Consider the following 14,793-nt stretch of genomic DNA (forward strand, 5'->3'; position numbering starts at 1 on the left):
ACCGTGCAATTTCCTGCAGAGATGTTCACACCTGGACATGAGCCTCATGGATACCAACTGAGTTGGAAACCTGTGTGAGAATCGATGAGAAGCGACTCAATAAAGTTTAACAAATTCCATGGTGCTTTTTAGAAATGCAGTTTCTTTTCACCTCAATCTAAAAGGCAGTTTCTGAACATAGGAACAGAAGTAAAAAGGTAATTACCTCACCCCACCCCCACTCCGGAAGAGGTGCTAACTGCCCTTGATTGCTTTTTGTTCACGATGTGAAGAGCTCACACGCCTGAGTCACACGCCTGAGTCACCTTCACGTCTCTGGTTGCTGAGTGAATCACAAAGAAGGAGTTTCACCAGAGCTGCAACTGCCACACTTCCCCAGTCGCCCTCCCGTTTACATTTTCCTGCTCGTCAGTGAAAACCAAAGAAAACCAAACGGATGCGATGTCATTCTGTAGTCTCTCTGTCGCTTCCTCCGTTTCAGTTCCAACGTGGCTTAGATCTCGGGGCGCACCTTAATACTAGCGACGCCATGAAAGCACAGGTCCAGAGGTTCCTCTGAGAGTGTAATTTCTTTCATTGCTGTTGCTGATTGAATGAGCCACTAACGTGCGAACTGCTCCAAAACATGATTCAGGATCTCTGGTGCCAATTCTCGCACGTTGTATAACGACAGACACCTTCCAAATGAGGTCTTTCAGAGACGACTTTGGGATACATTTGACAGACAGATTAGCTCAGGAATCCGTGGTGCATTGTGACACCAGCGATTCGGCTTCTTCCCTGTCTTTGAACCGGGCCGCCTGCGCAAGGAATGCAAATGCGGTAATGCTTTTCGTGGAAGGATCAGAAGGGGGTAACTACACTCTCAAACAAAATGGCATATGATCAGAACCAGGTTGGAGAAAAACTTTACAATGCCTTGCACTGTTAGTAAATGGAACTGCATTGCATTTCACTACGAGAGCAGATTTGTTGAAGCAAACTGGAAGGCAGGTTTGCAGATGGGAAAGCAAGCAAGTAAGCTCCGTTCTTGTCCATGCAAAAGTCCGCAGTTAAAGAACAAAGCAGTTTCTGCCCAGTTTCGAACTGGGGACCTTTCGCGTGTTAGGCGAACGTGACGACCACTACACTACAGAAACAGGCCTCTGCTGTCTGCGCTGGGGCTCAGTGGCATCCAGCACTGAATGTTGAAGCCATTCTTCCTTTCACATTTCGTCTGTTCGACTGCTCACGGGAAAGGTAGTATTGTGACACACTGCAGAAACGAACGACATCCTTACTTTTGCTCCGACTGACCATACTCCGTGAAAGTTTCCCAGATTCTCAGTTGAGGATTTCTGCAGCTGGAAGTTACCTCGGAAACCCTGTTAATTCGTAATGTATAGAGCGAATCGCAAAACAGAAATCATTTAACTCGGAACACAAACAAAACTGGAAAACCAAATGCATTTTCAGACACAGCGAGCATGAATGCTAAATGTGAGACAGTCCGGGGGCATGAGCCATAAAGTAATCACTCAACTAACAACAGGGCAATTCCAAACTACGCTTTCAAACATACTGGAGCCTGAGTGCACCACCACTTCCCAGACAATGCTGCAAAGTGACAAAGAAAGAACATAATAAGAATGGGCCATAAAAAGTGAATTTCACCAATCGCAGTCTCGATTAGATTACCTTTCCCTTCCGATGTCTCCAGGACGGAAATGAAGAAAGTGGGAGAAATTCAATAACGTATGACATTGGAATCGATTGGAACGATTTTCCCATTGGCCAGAAAACCGAATGTCGGCGAGTCGAGTCACCGTAGGACTCTGTTTCGCAACAGCGATGAAATAACAGTCTCCATTCGGTTCCAGTAAAAGCTGAACTTGGCTGGAACAGAAAGCAACAGCAGAGATGCTAGCGATTTTCCGCGCGCAGACACTTTGGAAAATTCGCCACTTTCACACACCGGGAAGCAAATCCATTTTAAACAGAAATGCAGCAGGGATCGAAACAGCGTTTCAACAAGCTGTGCTGATGGAGCTGTTCAGAGGAAATGGCACCGGTGGGATTCGAACCCACGCCTCTGTCCAGACTGGAGCCTTAATCCAGCGCCTTAGACCGCTTGGCCACACTACCAACACGCCCAACTTGTCATTTTCTTGCAATTCCAATTGTGCTCCTGCATAACAACAGATGCACACTCACGTGAAAAGGGTTCTATGATCCCTCTCCGACTCGAACAGCTGCTCGGATGTGCCCGTCTGCAATATCAATTTCTCAGCAGATAATGAAAGCCCATCAATCCAGACAAAAATCACTGGTAAGCTGAGTCTATCTTCTCAGACTGGATTCAGCTACAAATGTATCTGTGAGTGCGTGAGAATATATGATCGGTTATGATTGGGTCAAATTACCATCAGCTGCTTGACATTCCTGCAATTCGTATTCTTGCTTTGCTAAATGATTTCACGCATTGCTCGAAACAGGACAACTTTCACGTTTACACGGAACATGAAACACACCGGACTACAGGGAAAATGCACAAAGCTGAGCAGGCCGTGTCCCAAATCATACCGTGCAGCATAGTTTCAGTCACTGTGTCTGTTTTGCAGAATAAGGTTCCCAAAGAAAGTTCCACCCTAAAACCGGAGGTCGCATTCCAATCCGAGAACGACAGATTGCATCGTGAGGAAGGTCTGACCTCGGGGCCGCTTCGAGATGCCACTTTCCTTGCCTTTTACCTTCACCGTGCAATTTGCTGCAGAGATGTTCACACCTGGACATGAGCCTCATGGATACCAACTGAGTTGGAAACCTGTGTGAGAATCGATGAGAAGCGACTCAATAAAGTTTAACAAATTCCATGGTGCTTTTTAGAAATGCAGTTTCTTTTCACCTCAATCTAAAAGGCAGTTTCTGAACATAGGAACAGAAGTCAAAAGGTAATTACCTCACCCCACCCCCACTCCGGAAGAGGTGCTAACTGCCCTTGATTGCTTTTTGTTCACGATGTGAAGAGCTCACACGCCTGAGTCACACGCCTGAGTCACCTTCACGTCTCTGGTTGCTGAGTGAATCACAAAGAAGGAGTTTCACCAGAGCTGCAACTGCCACACTTCCCCAGTCGCCCTCCCGTTTACATTTTCCTGCTCGTCAGTGAAAACCAAAGAAAACCAAACGGATGCGATGTCATTCTGTAGTCTCTCTGTCGCTTCCTCCGTTTCAGTTCCAACGTGGCTTAGATCTCGGGGCGCACCTTAATACTAGCGACGCCATGAAAGCACAGGTCCAGAGGTTCCTCTGAGAGTGTAATTTCTTTCATTGCTGTTGCTGATTGAATGAGCCACTAACGTGCGAATAGCTCCAAAACATGATTCAGGATCTCTGGTGCCAATTCTCGCACGTTGTATAACGACAGACACCTTCCAAATGAGGTCTTTCAGAGACGACTTTGGGATACATTTGACAGACAGATTAGCTCAGGAATCCGTGGTGCATTGTGACACCAGCGATTCGGCTTCTTCCCTGTCTTTGAACCGGGCCGCCTGCGCAAGGAATGCAAATGCGGTAATGCTTTTCGTGGAAGGATCAGAAGGGGGTAACTACACTCTCAAACAAAATGGCATATGATCAGAACCAGGTTGGAGAAAAACTTTACAATGCCTTGCACTGTTAGTAAATGGAACTGCATTGCATTTCACTACGAGAGCAGATTTGTTGAAGCAAACTGGAAGGCAGGTTTGCAGATGGGAAAGCAAGCAAGTAAGCTCCGTTCTTGTCCATGCAAAAGTCCGCAGTTAAAGAACAAAGCAGTTTCTGCCCAGTTTCGAACTGGGGACCTTTCGCGTGTTAGGCGAACGTGATGACCACTACACTACAGAAACAGGCCTCTGCCGTCTGCGCTGGGGCTCAGTGGCATCCAGCACTGAATGTTGAAGCCATTCTTCCTTTCACATTTCGTCTGTTCGACTGCTCACGGGAAAGGTAGTATTGTGACACACTGCAGAAACGAACGACATCCTTACTTTTGCTCCGACTGACCATACTCCGTGAAAGTTTCCCAGATTCTCAGTTGAGGATTTCTGCAGCTGGAAGTTACCTCGGAAACCCTGTTAATTCGTAATGTATTGAGCGAATCGCAAAACAGAAAGCATTTAACACGGAACACAAACAAAACTGGAAAACCAAATGCATTTTCAGACACAGCGAGCATGAATGCTAAATGTGAGACAGTCCGGGGGCATGAGCCATAAAGTAATCACTCAACTAACAACAGGGCAATTCCAAACTACGCTTTCAAACATACTGGAGCCTGAGTGCACCACCACTTCCCAGACAATGCTGCAAAGTGACAAAAAAGAACATAATAAGAATGGGCCATAAAAAGTGAATTTCACCAATCGCAGTCTCGATTAGATTACCTTTCCCTTCCGATGTCTCCAGGACGGAAATGAAGAAAGTGGGAGAAATTCAATAACGTATGACATTGGAATCGATTGGAACGATTTTCCCATTGGCCAGAAAACCGAATGTCGGCGAGTCGAGTCACCGTAGGACTCTGTTTCGCAACAGCGATGAAATAACAGTCTCCATTCGGTTCCAGTAAAAGCTGAACTTGGCTGGAACAGAAAGCAACAGCAGAGATGCTAGCGATTTTCCGCGCGCAGACACTTTGGAAAATTCGCCACTTTCACACACCGGGAAGCAAATCCATTTTAAACAGAAATGCAGCAGGGATCGAAACAGCGTTTCAACAAGCTGTGCTGATGGAGCTGTTCAGAGGAAATGGCAGCGGTGGGATTCGAACCCACGCCTCTGTCGAGACTGGAGCCTTAATCCAGCGCCTTAGACCGCTCGGCCACACTACCAACACGCCCAACTTGTCATTTTCTTGCAATTCCAATTGTGCTCCTGCATAACAACAGATGCAAACTCACGTGAAAAGGGTTCTATGATCCCTCTCCGACTCGAACAGCTGCTCGGATGTGCCCGTCTGCAATATCAATTTCTCAGCAGATAATGAAAGCCCATCAATCCAGACAAAAATCACTGGTAAGCTGAGTCTATCTTCTCAGACTGGATTCAGCTACAAATGTATCTGTGAGTGCGTGAGAATATATGATCGGTTATGATTGGGTCAAATTACCATCAGCTGCTTGACATTCCTGCAATTCGTATTCTTGCTTTGCTAAATGATTTCACGCATTGCTCGAAACAGGACAACTTTCACGTTTACACGGAACATGAAACACACCGGACTACAGGGAAAATGCACAAAGCTGAGCAGGCCGTGTCCCAAATCATACCGTGCAGCATAGTTTCAGTCACTGTGTCTGTTTTGCAGAATAAGGTTCCCAAAGAAAGTTCCACCCTAAAACCGGAGGTCGCATTCCAATCCGAGAACGACAGATTGCATCGTGAGGAAGGTCTGACCTCGGGGCCGGTTCGAGATGCCACTTTCCTTGCCTTTTACCTTCACCGTGCAATTTGCTGCAGAGATGTTCACACCTGGACATGAGCCTCATGGATACCAACTGAGTTGGAAACCTGTGTGAGAATCGATGAGAAGCGACTCAATAAAGTTTAACAAATTCCATGGTGCTTTTTAGAAATGCAGTTTCTTTTCACCTCAATCTAAAAGGCAGTTTCTGAACATAGGAACAGAAGTCAAAAGGTAATTACCTCACCCCACCCCCACTCCGGAAGAGGTGCTAACTGCCCTTGATTGCTTTTTGTTCACGATGTGAAGAGCTCACACGCCTGAGTCACACGCCTGAGTCACCTTCACGTCTCTGGTTGCTGAGTGAATCACAAAGAAGGAGTTTCACCAGAGCTGCAACTGCCACACTTCCCCAGTCGCCCTCCCGTTTACATTTTCCTGCTCGTCAGTGAAAACCAAAGAAAACCAAACGGATGCGATGTCATTCTGTAGTCTCTCTGTCGCTTCCTCCGTTTCAGTTCCAACGTGGCTTAGATCTCGGGGCGCACCTTAATACTAGCGACGCCATGAAAGCACAGGTCCAGAGGTTCCTCTGAGAGTGTAATTTCTTTCATTGCTGTTGCTGATTGAATGAGCCACTAACGTGCGAATAGCTCCAAAACATGATTCAGGATCTCTGGTGCCAATTCTCGCACGTTGTATAACGACAGACACCTTCCAAATGAGGTCTTTCAGAGACGACTTTGGGATACATTTGACAGACAGATTAGCTCAGGAATCCGTGGTGCATTGTGACACCAGCGATTCGGCTTCTTCCCTGTCTTTGAACCGGGCCGCCTGCGCAACGAATGCAAATGCGGTAATGCTTTTCGTGGAAGGATCAGAAGGGGGTAACTACACTCTCAAACAAAATGGCATATGATCAGAACCAGGTTGGAGAAAAACTTTACAATGCCTTGCACTGTTAGTAAATGGAACTGCATTGCATTTCACTACGAGAGCAGATTTGTTGAAGCAAACTGGAAGGCAGGTTTGCAGATGGGAAAGCAAGCAAGTAAGCTCCGTTCTTGTCCATGCAAAAGTCCGCAGTTAAAGAACAAAGCAGTTTCTGCCCAGTTTCGAACTGGGGACCTTTCGCGTGTTAGGCGAACGTGATGACCACTACACTACAGAAACAGGCCTCTGCCGTCTGCGCTGGGGCTCAGTGGCATCCAGCACTGAATGTTGAAGCCATTCTTCCTTTCACATTTCGTCTGTTCGACTGCTCACGGGAAAGGTAGTATTGTGACACACTGCAGAAACGAACGACATCCTTACTTTTGCTCCGACTGACCATACTCCGTGAAAGTTTCCCAGATTCTCAGTTGAGGATTTCTGCAGCTGGAAGTTACCTCGGAAACCCTGTTAATTCGTAATGTATTGAGCGAATCGCAAAACAGAAAGCATTTAACACGGAACACAAACAAAACTGGAAAACCAAATGCATTTTCAGACACAGCGAGCATGAATGCTAAATGTGAGACAGTCCGGGGGCATGAGCCATAAAGTAATCACTCAACTAACAACAGGGCAATTCCAAACTACGCTTTCAAACATACTGGAGCCTGAGTGCACCACCACTTCCCAGACAATGCTGCAAAGTGACAAAGAAAGAACATAATAAGAATGGGCCATAAAAAGTGAATTTCACCAATCGCAGTCTCGATTAGATTACCTTTCCCTTCCGATGTCTCCAGGACGGAAATGAAGAAAGTGGGAGAAATTCAATAACGTATGACATTGGAATCGATTGGAACGATTTTCCCATTGGCCAGAAAACCGAATGTCGGCGAGTCGAGTCACCGTAGGACTCTGTTTCGCAACAGCGATGAAATAACAGTCTCCATTCGGTTCCAGTAAAAGCTGAACTTGGCTGGAACAGAAAGCAACAGCAGAGATGCTAGCGATTTTCCGCGCGCAGACACTTTGGAAAATTCGCCACTTTCACACACCGGGAAGCAAATCCATTTTAAACAGAAATGCAGCAGGGATCGAAACAGCGTTTCAACAAGCTGTGCTGATGGAGCTGTTCAGAGGAAATGGCAGCGGTGGGATTCGAACCCACGCCTCTGTCCAGACTGGAGCCTTAATCCAACGCCTTAGACCGCTCGGCCACACAACCAACACGCCCAACTTGTCATTTTCTTGCAATTCCAATTGTGCTCCTGCATAACAACAGATGCAAACTCACGTGAAAAGGGTTCTATGATCCCTCTCCGACTCGAACAGCTGCTCGGATGTGCCCGTCTGCAATATCAATTTCTCAGCAGATAATGAAAGCCCATCAATCCAGACAAAAATCACTGGTAAGCTGAGTCTATCTTCTCAGACTGGATTCAGCTACAAATGTATCTGTGAGTGCGTGAGAATATATGATCGGTTATGATTGGGTCAAATTACCATCAGCTGCTTGACATTCCTGCAATTCGTATTCTTGCTTTGCTAAATGATTTCACGCATTGCTCGAAACAGGACAACTTTCACGTTTACACGGAACATGAAACACACCGGACTACAGGGAAAATGCACAAAGCTGAGCAGGCCGTGTCCCAAATCATACCGTGCAGCATAGTTTCAGTCACTGTGTCTGTTTTGCAGAATAAGGTTCCCAAAGAAAGTTCCACCCTAAAACCGGAGGTCGCATTCCAATCCGAGAACGACAGATTGCATCGTGAGGAAGGTCTGACCTCGGGGCCGCTTCGAGATGCCACTTTCCTTGCCTTTTACCTTCACCGTGCAATTTGCTGCAGATATGTTCACACCTGGACATGAGCCTCATGGATACCAACTGAGTTGGAAACCTGTGTGAGAATCGATGAGAAGCGACTCAATAAAGTTTAACAAATTCCATGGTGCTTTTTAGAAATGCAGTTTCTTTTCACCTCAATCTAAAAGGCAGTTTCTGAACATAGGAACAGAAGTCAAAAGGTAATTACCTCACCCCACCCCCACTCCGGAAGAGGTGCTAACTGCCCTTGATTGCTTTTTGTTCACGATGTGAAGAGCTCACACGCCTGAGTCACCTTCACGTCTCTGGTTGCTGAGTGAATCACAAAGAAGGAGTTTCACCAGAGCTGCAACTGCCACACTTCCCCAGTCGCCCTCCCGTTTACATTTTCCTGCTCGTCAGTGAAAACCAAAGAAAACCAAACGGATGCGATGTCATTCTGTAGTCTCTCTGTCGCTTCCTCCGTTTCAGTTCCAACGTGGCTTAGATCTCGGGGCGCACCTTAATACTAGCGAAGCCATGAAAGCACAGGTCCAGAGGTTCCTCTGAGAGTGTAATTTCTTTCATTGCTGTTGCTGATTGAATGAGCCACTAACGTGCGAACTGCTCCAAAACATGATTCAGGATCTCTGGTGCCAATTCTCGCACGTTGTATAACGACAGACACCTTCCAAATGAGGTCTTTCAGAGACGACTTTGGGATACATTTGACAGACAGATTAGCTCAGGAATCCGTGGTGCATTGTGACACCAGCGATTCGGCTTCTTCCCTGTCTTTGAACCGGGCCGCCTGCGCAAGGAATGCAAATGCGGTAATGCTTTTCGTGGAAGGATCAGAAGGGGGTAACTACACTCTCAAACAAAATGGCATATGATCAGAGCCAGGTTGGAGAAAAACTTTACAATGCCTTGCACTGTTAGTAAATGGAACTGCATTGCATTTCACTACGAGAGCAGATTTGTTGAAGCAAACTCGAAGGCAGGTTTGCAGATGGGAAAGCAAGCAAGTAAGCTCCGTTCTTGTCCATGCAAAAGTCCGCAGTTAAAGAACAAAGCAGTTTCTGCCCAGTTTCGAACTGGGGACCTTTCGCGTGTTAGGCGAACGTGATGACCACTACACTACAAAAACAGGCCTCCGCCGTCCCTGCTGGGGCTCAGTGGCATCCAGCACTGAATGTTGAAGCCATTCTTCCTTTCACATTTCGTCTGTTCGACTGCTCACGGGAAAGGTAGTATTGTGAAACACTGCAGAAACGAACGACATCCTTACTTTTGCTCCGACTGACCATACTCCGTGAAAGTTTCCCAGATTCTCAGTTGAGGATTTCTGCAGCTGGAAGTTACCTCGGAAACCCTGTTAATTCGTAATGTATTGAGCGAATCGCAAAACAGAAAGCATTTAACACGGAACACAAACAAAACTGGAAAACCAAATGCATTTTCAGACACAGCGAGCATGAATGCTAAATGTGAGACAGTCCGGGGGCATGAGCCATAAAGTAATCACTCAACTAACAACAGGGCAATTCCAAACTACGCTTTCAAACATACTGGAGCCTGAGTGCACCATCACTTCCCAGACAATGCTGCAAAGTGACAAAGAAAGAACATAAAAAGAATGGGCCATAAAAAGTGAATTTCACCAATCGCAGTCTCGATTAGATTACCTTTCCCTTCCGATGTCTCCAGGACGGAAATGAAGAAAGTGGGAGAAATTCAATAACGTATGACATTGGAATCGATTGGAACGATTTTCCCATTGGCCAGAAAACCGAATGTCGGCGAGTCGAGTCACCGTAGGACTCTGTTTCGCAACAGCGATGAAATAACAGTCTCCATTCGGTTCCAGTAAAAGCTGAACTTGGCTGGAACAGAAAGCAACAGCAGAGATGCTAGCGATTTTCCGCGCGCAGACACTTTAGAAAATTCGCCACTTTCACACACCGGGAAGCAAATCCATTTTAAACAGAAATGCAGCAGGGATCGAAACAGCGTTTCAACAAGCTGTGCTGATGGAGCTGTTCAGAGGAAATGGCAGCGGTGGGATTCGAGCCCACGCCTCTGTCGAGACTGGAGCCTTAATCCAGCACCTTAGACCGCTCGGCCACACTACCAACACGCCCAACTTGTCATTTTCTTGAAATTCCAATTGTGCTCCTGCATAACAACAGATGCAAACTCACGTGAAAAGGGTTCTATGATCCCTCTCCGACTCGAACAGCTGCTCGGATGTGCCCGTCTGCAATATCAATTTCTCAGCAGATAACGAAAGCCCATCAATCCAGACAAAAATCACTGGTACGTTGAGTCTATCTTCTCAGACTGGATTCAGCTACAAATGTATCTGTGAGTGCGTGAGAATATATGATCGGTTATGATTGGGTCAAATTACCATCAGCTGCTTGACATTCCTGCAATTCGTATTCTTGCTTTGCTAAATGATTTCACGCATTGCTCGAAACAGGACAACTTTCACGTTTACACGGAACATGAAACACACCGGACTACAGGGAAAATGCACAAAGCTGAGCAGGCCGTGTCCCAAATCATACCGTGCAGCATAGTTTCAGTCACTGTGTCTGTTTTGCAGAATAAGGTTCCCAAAGAAAGTTCCACCCTAAAACCGGAGGTCGCATTCCAATCCGAGAACGACAGATTGCATCGTGAGGAAGGTCTGACCTCGGGGCCGCTTCGAGATGCCACTTTCCTTGCCTTTTACCTTCACCGTGCAATTTCCTGCAGAGATGTTCACACCTGGACATGAGCCTCATGGATACCAACTGAGTTGGAAACCTGTGTGAGAATCGATGAGAAGCGACTCAATAAAGTTTAACAAATTCCATGGTGCTTTTTAGAAATGCAGTTTCTTTTCACCTCAATCTAAAAGGCAGTTTCTGAACATAGGAACAGAAGTAAAAAGGTAATTACCTCACCCCACCCCCACTCCGGAAGAGGTGCTAACTGCCCTTGATTGCTTTTTGTTCACGATGTGAAGAGCTCACACGCCTGAGTCACACGCCTGAGTCACCTTCACGTCTCTGGTTGCTGAGTGAATCACAAAGAAGGAGTTTCACCAGAGCTGCAACTGCCACACTTCCCCAGTCGCCCTCCCGTTTACATTTTCCTGCTCGTCAGTGAAAACCAAAGAAAACCAAACGGATGCGATGTCATTCTGTAGTCTCTCTGTCGCTTCCTCCGTTTCAGTTCCAACGTGGCTTAGATCTCGGGGCGCACCTTAATACTAGCGACGCCATGAAAGCACAGGTCCAGAGGTTCCTCTGAGAGTGTAATTTCTTTCATTGCTGTTGCTGATTGAATGAGCCACTAACGTGCGAACTGCTCCAAAACATGATTCAGGATCTCTGGTGCCAATTCTCGCACGTTGTATAACGACAGACACCTTCCAAATGAGGTCTTTCAGAGACGACTTTGGGATACATTTGACAGACAGATTAGCTCAGGAATCCGTGGTGCATTGTGACACCAGCGATTCGGCTTCTTCCCTGTCTTTGAACCGGGCCGCCTGCGCAAGGAATGCAAATGCGGTAATGCTTTTCGTGGAAGGATCAGAAGGGGGTAACTACACTCTCAAACAAAATGGCATATGATCAGAACCAGGTTGGAGAAAAACTTTACAATGCCTTGCACTGTTAGTAAATGGAACTGCATTGCATTTCACTACGAGAGCAGATTTGTTGAAGCAAACTGGAAGGCAGGTTTGCAGATGGGAAAGCAAGCAAGTAAGCTCCGTTCTTGTCCATGCAAAAGTCCGCAGTTAAAGAACAAAGCAGTTTCTGCCCAGTTTCGAACTGGGGACCTTTCGCGTGTTAGGCGAACGTGACGACCACTACACTACAGAAACAGGCCTCTGCTGTCTGCGCTGGGGCTCAGTGGCATCCAGCACTGAATGTTGAAGCCATTCTTCCTTTCACATTTCGTCTGTTCGACTGCTCACGGGAAAGGTAGTATTGTGACACACTGCAGAAACGAACGACATCCTTACTTTTGCTCCGACTGACCATACTCCGTGAAAGTTTCCCAGATTCTCAGTTGAGGATTTCTGCAGCTGGAAGTTACCTCGGAAACCCTGTTAATTCGTAATGTATAGAGCGAATCGCAAAACAGAAAGCATTTAACACGGAACACAAACAAAACTGGAAAACCAAATGCATTTTCAGACACAGCGAGCATGAATGCTAAATGTGAGACAGTCCGGGGGCATGAGCCATAAAGTAATCACTCAACTAACAACAGGGCAATTCCAAACTACGCTTTCAAACATACTGGAGCCTGAGTGCACCACCACTTCCCAGACAATGCTGCAAAGTGACAAAGAAAGAACATAATAAGAATGGGCCATAAAAAGTGAATTTCACCAATCGCAGTCTCGATTAGATTACCTTTCCCTTCCGATGTCTCCAGGACGGAAATGAAGAAAGTGGGAGAAATTCAATAACGTATGACATTGGAATCGATTGGAACGATTTTCCCATTGGCCAGAAAACCGAATGTCGGCGAGTCGAGTCACCGTAGGACTCTGTTTCGCAACAGCGATGAAATAACAGTCTCCATTCGGTTCCAGTAAAAGCTGAACTTGGCTGGAACAGAAAGCAACAGCAGAGATGCTAGCGATTTTCCGCGCGCAGACACTTTGGAAAATTCGCCACTTTCACACACCGGGAAGCAAATCCATTTTAAACAGAAATGCAGCAGGGATCGAAACAGCGTTTCAACAAGCTGTGCTGATGGAGCTGTTCAGAGGAAATGGCACCGGTGGGATTCGAACCCACGCCTCTGTCCAGACTGGAGCCTTAACCCAGCGCCTTAGACCGCTTGGCCACACTACCAACACGCCCAACTTGTCATTTTCTTGCAATTCCAATTGTGCTCCTGCATAACAACAGATGCACACTCACGTGAAAAGGGTTCTATGATCCCTCTCCGACTCGAACAGCTGCTCGGATGTGCCCGTCTGCAATATCAATTTCTCAGCAGATAATGAAAGCCCATCAATCCAGACAAAAATCACTGGTAAGCTGAGTCTATCTTCTCAGACTGGATTCAGCTACAAATGTATCTGTGAGTGCGTGAGAATATATGATCGGTTATGATTGGGTCAAATTACCATCAGCTGCTTGACATTCCTGCAATTCGTATTCTTGCTTTGCTAAATGATTTCACGCATTGCTCGAAACAGGACAACTTTCACGTTTACACGGAACATGAAACACACCGGACTACAGGGAAAATGCACAAAGCTGAGCAGGCCGTGTCCCAAATCATACCGTGCAGCATAGTTTCAGTCACTGTGTCTGTTTTGCAGAATAAGGTTCCCAAAGAAAGTTCCACCCTAAAACCGGAGGTCGCATTCCAATCCGAGAACGACAGATTGCATCGTGAGGAAGGTCTGACCTCGGGGCCGCTTCGAGATGCCACTTTCCTTGCCTTTTACCTTCACCGTGCAATTTGCTGCAGAGATGTTCACACCTGGACATGAGCCTCATGGATACCAACTGAGTTGGAAACCTGTGTGAGAATCGATGAGAAGCGACTCAATAAAGTTTAACAAATTCCATGGTGCTTTTTAGAAATGCAGTTTCTTTTCACCTCAATCTAAAAGGCAGTTTCTGAACATAGGAACAGAAGTCAAAAGGTAATTACCTCACCCCACCCCCACTCCGGAAGAGGTGCTAACTGCCCTTGATTGCTTTTTGTTCACGATGTGAAGAGCTCACACGCCTGAGTCACCTTCACGTCTCTGGTTGCTGAGTGAATCACAAAGAAGGAGTTTCACCAGAGCTGCAACTGCCACACTTCCCCAGTCGCCCTCCCGTTTACATTTTCCTGCTCGTCAGTGAAAACCAAAGAAAACCAAACGGATGCGATGTCATTCTGTAGTCTCTCTGTCGCTTCCTCCGTTTCAGTTCCAACGTGGCTTAGATCTCGGGGCGCACCTTAATACTAGCGACGCCATGAAAGCACAGGTCCAGAGGTTCCTCTGAGAGTGTAATTTCTTTCATTGCTGTTGCTGATTGAATGAGCCACTAACGTGCGAACTGCTCCAAAACATGATTCAGGATCTCTGGTGCCAATTCTCGCACGTTGAATAACGACAGACACCTTCCAAATGAGGTCTTTCAGAGACGACTTTGGGATACATTTGACAGACAGATTAGCTCAGGAATCCGTGGTGCATTGTGACACCAGCGATTCGGCTTCTTCCCTGTCTTTGAACCGGGCCGCCTGCGCAAGGAATGCAAATGCGGTAATGCTTTTCGTGGAAGGATCAGAAGGGGGTAACTACACTCTCAAACAAAATGGCATATGATCAGAGCCTGTTTGGAGAAAAACTTTACAATGCCTTGCACTGTTAGTAAATGGAACTGCATTGCATTTCACTACGAGAGCAGATTTCTTGAAGCAAACTCGAAGGCAGGTTTGCAGATGGAAAAGCAAGCAAGTAAGCTCCGTTCTTGTCCATGCAAAAGTCCGCAGTTAAAGAACAAAGCAGTTTCTGCCCAGTTTCGAACTGGGGACCTTTCGCGTGTTAGGCGAACGTGATGACCACTACACTACAGAAACAGGCCTCTGCCGTCCC

General features: G+C 46.5%; 4 non-coding genes across 4 annotated transcripts; all 4 read right to left on the minus strand.

Moving 5' to 3' along the window:
• Positions 1-3,799: 3,799 nt before the first annotated feature.
• On the minus strand, positions 3,800-3,872 carry trnav-aac (transfer RNA valine (anticodon AAC)). The gene has a single exon. It is a non-coding gene; the product is annotated as a tRNA-Val (tRNA).
• Positions 3,873-4,774: 902 nt separating this feature from the next.
• Positions 4,775-4,856, minus strand: trnal-aag (transfer RNA leucine (anticodon AAG)). Its single transcript has one exon. It is a non-coding gene; the product is annotated as a tRNA-Leu (tRNA).
• Positions 4,857-6,531: 1,675 nt separating this feature from the next.
• Positions 6,532-6,604, minus strand: trnav-aac (transfer RNA valine (anticodon AAC)). The gene has a single exon. It is a non-coding gene; the product is annotated as a tRNA-Val (tRNA).
• An 8,100-nt stretch (positions 6,605-14,704) lies between these two features.
• trnav-aac (transfer RNA valine (anticodon AAC)) lies at positions 14,705-14,777 on the minus strand. Its single transcript has one exon. It is a non-coding gene; the product is annotated as a tRNA-Val (tRNA).
• Between the last annotated feature and the right edge of the window lie 16 nt (positions 14,778-14,793).

This window comes from Chiloscyllium punctatum, chromosome 6 (assembly GCF_047496795.1).
Source record: "Chiloscyllium punctatum isolate Juve2018m chromosome 6, sChiPun1.3, whole genome shotgun sequence".
Lineage (NCBI taxonomy): Eukaryota > Metazoa > Chordata > Chondrichthyes > Orectolobiformes > Hemiscylliidae > Chiloscyllium > Chiloscyllium punctatum.